Source organism: Anneissia japonica, unplaced genomic scaffold, assembly GCF_011630105.1.
Source record: "Anneissia japonica isolate Jap-2015-1 unplaced genomic scaffold, ASM1163010v1 scaffold288246_len349457_cov184, whole genome shotgun sequence".
NCBI classification, from domain to species: Eukaryota; Metazoa; Echinodermata; class Crinoidea; order Comatulida; family Comatulidae; genus Anneissia; species Anneissia japonica.
This window is the reverse complement of record NW_022752398.1, coordinates 33,436-37,932: the sequence shown is the minus strand read 5'-3', so window position 1 is coordinate 37,932 and position 4,497 is coordinate 33,436. Positions and strand designations below refer to the sequence as shown.

The 4,497-nt window shown below is 36.2% G+C and overlaps 1 protein-coding gene across 1 annotated transcript in view; it reads left to right on the top strand.

Annotated features, from left to right (window-relative positions):
* The first annotated feature begins 3,001 nt into the window (after positions 1-3,001).
* Positions 3,002-4,497, top strand: part of LOC117122296 (zinc finger protein 507-like) — an 18,694-nt gene continuing 17,198 nt past the window's right edge. The window contains exon 1 of the mRNA XM_033267838.1: positions 3,002-3,124. The gene's annotated coding sequence lies outside the window, so the exon portion shown is untranslated. The remainder of the gene's footprint in view (positions 3,125-4,497) is intronic.

The following is a 4,497-nucleotide window of genomic DNA, read 5'->3' as shown; positions in this document are numbered from 1 at the left end:
ACCCACCCGAGGTGGCTGATGAGGACATTTCTACATGATTAATTTATATTGTGTAGTTTTAGTTTACAGTATAGTAGGCCTATAATACATATTGGCAATCACTGGCATTTATACAAACTCACAGTGATCTCTACACACTGTTCCTGTTGCAACACAATGACTAAAGTACAATCCGTTCCCGTTATTCATGTTTCTCGTAATTCGTATATATTATACAAAATACAGTACAATAGTTTCATCATGGTTTAAAAAGTTCTTTATAATGAATAAACTGCTATAAAACAATAAGGTATTCATTTGCCAATAATTGAACTTAATCAACGTCCTACGTGACATATCCATTTAAAAACAGGGGACTTAATGAACCAGTACACCGGGGTAACCCCCTACTCTTCTCGAATGATGTACTGGGTTCTTTAAAGCACACACGAGCCAAATGCGTACAATCAATGGGCTTCTGCCTTAGACAACCCTCGACCCCACGTTTTTTAAATTATTCTATGGCATTACTATCAATCACCCTCGAACTTGGGAAGACCACGTTCAGAGCATTAATCTTGCATACAGACTGCTTGGTTTAATTTCAAATATTGCTAGTTGTTCATCATCTCAAGCTATATTTTCTCTCTACCGATCACTTGTTGTTCTCCTCATTGATGGTGCTGCAGCATGGCTTCCTCACATAAAAAAACTTAATATAGATAGGATTGAAGCAGTTTAAAGGAGAGCCACAAGACTTCTCTAAAACAAAGACGTGGTGTAATGGACCTCATTGATGGTGCTGCAGCATGGCTTCCTCACATAAAAAAACTTAATATAGATAGGATTGAAGCAGTTTAAAGGAGAGCCACAAGTCTTCTCTAAAACAAAGACGTGGTGTAATGGAATACGACGCAAGACTTGGAATTCATACCGTACTTGGCCACATCTCTCAGCTCGAAGGAAATACCTTCTATTTTCCTTCATTTGTAAATCCCTCTTTGGTAAAATTGATTGACTCTGTTCATCAACACATTATTGTCAACACTCACTATCTAGAAACACTACAATTCAAACACATTAAAGCTAGGACCAATTGTTTGCATCTCTCTGCTATTCATGGGTTTCCAAGACATTCTTTCCCAAACACTCTTAAATACTCCTTAACTATCGACTCCTTTGCTGTCTTCTTAAACAACCTAAAACCCCACATATTTCTTCTTAATTCTAACGTCTACTTTTCTCTATACTATATGGGCGTGTGTGTGCATTAATTTTAATGAATTTAATTTTTATTTTTTATTTTATTATCTTTTATTTTTAATTTTAATCGCCCTTCATCAGGTACGTACAGATATAAAATAGAGTATAAATAAATATAATGCTGACGTAAGATGAGTGACATAAGAAACATATAGCGTGGCGTGGATAGGAAAGCTAAGACAATACCTTAAGGGCGTAGTTGATAATAATGAACGGGCCCCTCTAAATAAAATATTAGGTTTTTAAAGGAGTAATTATTGATTACTCTGTTCATTTCAAATTAGTGGTGTATTAAAGGGTAACATAATAAATAACACTTTATAATAATTGGATAATGAGACATAGACAGTAAATATACTTATTTATATATTAATTATGTTGTGTTTAATCAATTATAGTTACTTAATGTTACTACTTCTTAATAAGGAGCTAACTTCAGATTTGAAGGCTCAGCTGCTCCAGCTCAGTTTTGCATCTGAGTATCAGGCTGTGTGGTATTCTATTTTCCCCATTTTTGTTTTACATTTCTTTTTACATTTATTATTAGTATCATTATTACTATCAGTTTCAATTAATTTTCTGGCTCCTTTGTTAATGACATTTCTTCCTACTGATATTTCTTCCTACTGGCATTATTTCAGATTTCCGCTGTAGTGCACCTCTATATAATGTCTCTGGTTAGTGTTGGCTTATACGTAGGCCTATACTATGTTGTTATGTAGGTAATGTGGGTTTTCCTGGTATCTGGGGGTGCAGGGCACATGGACTTATCACGTTAAAATAGTATGTGTGATATGTCGCATAGAGAAAACTGGATGTAATAAACATCCTTAACATGATCCCACGCTTTTAAGGCTTGACAATTTATCATCACCAGACAGTTCAGAGAGATCGACTATGGTACGGTATTCAAAGCACACACGACGGTGGTTCAGAACACATTATATATATTCAACATCTACAGAAATTTAGCAGTGCTATACGCGATTGTTGCAGATGAGATAACTAAACAGCATTTCCACTGACACAATATTCTAATTTTTAAAATGTTATTACTTATGAAAATTTAGGCCAGACCTAAGTGCTTAAATTAAAAAGTAGGCCTGTCTTTATTATTCATAAACAAACAGCACTGTCTTTACAATAAATGTTCATAATTTTTAAATTAACCTACCCGGATTGTATGTGAACTATAAATCTAGAGCTTGGACATCAGCAAGGAACAGTTAAATTAACTTCAGTTTTTTACACACTTAAGTCCATATCAGGGCAAATATCATAGAGATATTCCAATGGATTACTTACTTGGATTTCCTTTAATTGTAACTAAAAGTTTAACTTCTTTTTCCAAAAAAAAATCCTTTAAATAATTCTCTGACTAAAGATAGCTAAAAATGCCATTGACACCCATTTCGATAGGATTTCCCATTAGCCAGTAACATAGTCAGGATCTCATCCCAGTAACATCCACCCGGAATAAAAACTAGAAAAAAACATTGGTTGTACGTCGGGTTGCGTGTCTAATCCGTTCTTATTTTGTCTATATTTTTTAAGCAATTTCAGCGTCGGTGTTTCTTATAATAGCTCTTCTAAAAAAAAATGTAGGTTGGTGTATTATAAATAAGCGCTTATATTAATGTATTGTACGTATTCATGTTTACTATTAGTATTATTGCATGTAGGCAGTGATTTGTGTATGATCACGTGATCGATCACCTGTCTAATTTTTTCCGTCACGTGACCAAACCGACCACTCCAAGGCCATCCAATCCCACTGAACGAGCCGCCGAGTGGTTGAAGATGGAGGTCATGTATGCTCTGGGCCTGCAGCACGAAGTCTAGGCTAGTAGCCTAGTAGTATTAGCCTATTTGTTTCTTATTCGTAAGTATTATTTAGTATACATTTATATTAGAAATGTTTGAAGAGACATTCCTGTAAATTGATTGAGAAAATCACTACTGGCACACACATGCCATCATCGTCTTGCCTTGTTTGTTGATCACAGCGCCAACAAGATGAAGGGCAGTAAGAAGCGTTCGTTACTGCTGCATGTCGTGGCCAATAACTGACCATGATAATGATATGACGATGGATAGTCTAGGCATGGGTATTAAGCCTACTAGTAGGCATAGCCTCGTTTTATGTAGTCTATATGCCTGCCTAGCTAGGCCGCCTAACTAGCCTAGGCCCTAGAGGCCTAGTAGAGTAGTAGTAGTAGTACTAAATAGGCCTAGGCCTAGTATAAATAGAAATGAATGGTACTGCGGCAGTCAATACGGTACGGGCGGATGCAACTTCTAGTCCACCAAAAATACGGATTTGACTGGACAAAGTTGCAACAAAACATATGATCTAAATATAAACCCAATTATATGTAAAACAACATATAAAAGTTTACCAAAATATTACCTAGCCTACATAAAGGTGTTTTTATAACCAAAAACTCGGCCTATTTGAAAGTAGATTTTAACACGATACGTACTGTGGTTTTCAAATTTTCTTGATTATGATTGGTCAACATTTAGGTCAACGTAGGTCATATCTGTTTTTTGCCGGAAGAGTAAGATATGCGTATGAGCTTTGCGAGATTTGGTTGGCGAATCAGAGGAATATTACTCCTGGTTTGCAGGAATTACAGAGCTATAAATATTGGAAATTAACTGGAATCATGTCAGAGCAGTTCCATGTATGACTCAGACAAATGTTTATGTAAAGTCTAAGCCTGAGACCTTGTAATAACATCTCATTTTTTAGGCGCTAGCCTAGGCATCCCTCTCCTTCCCGCGGTTCAGTTGCGCACACATTGAAGTGTGTCACTTTCCCTGCATTGCAACGTTTTCTTGGCCAACGCACACATGAACGTATAGAGAAAATCTTAGTAATGTAGGTCTACAGTACAGTCATGAAATATTGCACTTTTACCTACGCGCAGGCTTCGTAGATACATCGTAGATACATCGTAGCCTGATATAAACAATCTAAGCAAGGCTACGCGAAGCGAACCTACGAAGCAAAAGCATGTTGTTTATTTGTATGTGCAGAAAGACTGCTGTAGCTTACTGGAATAAACAATGTATTGTTTGATAATTTGTGAATGGCAAACACAAGTTTAGACCGATAATTTAAAGTATGGAACTGTTTTTCAATATGAAAAACGTACACTTGACTTCATGGGAGTCTCCTCTTCCATTTGCTGTCCACGACAGACTTGTTTGTACTGCTGTATTATTTTTTTTAATTAATTAGCCTAGGCC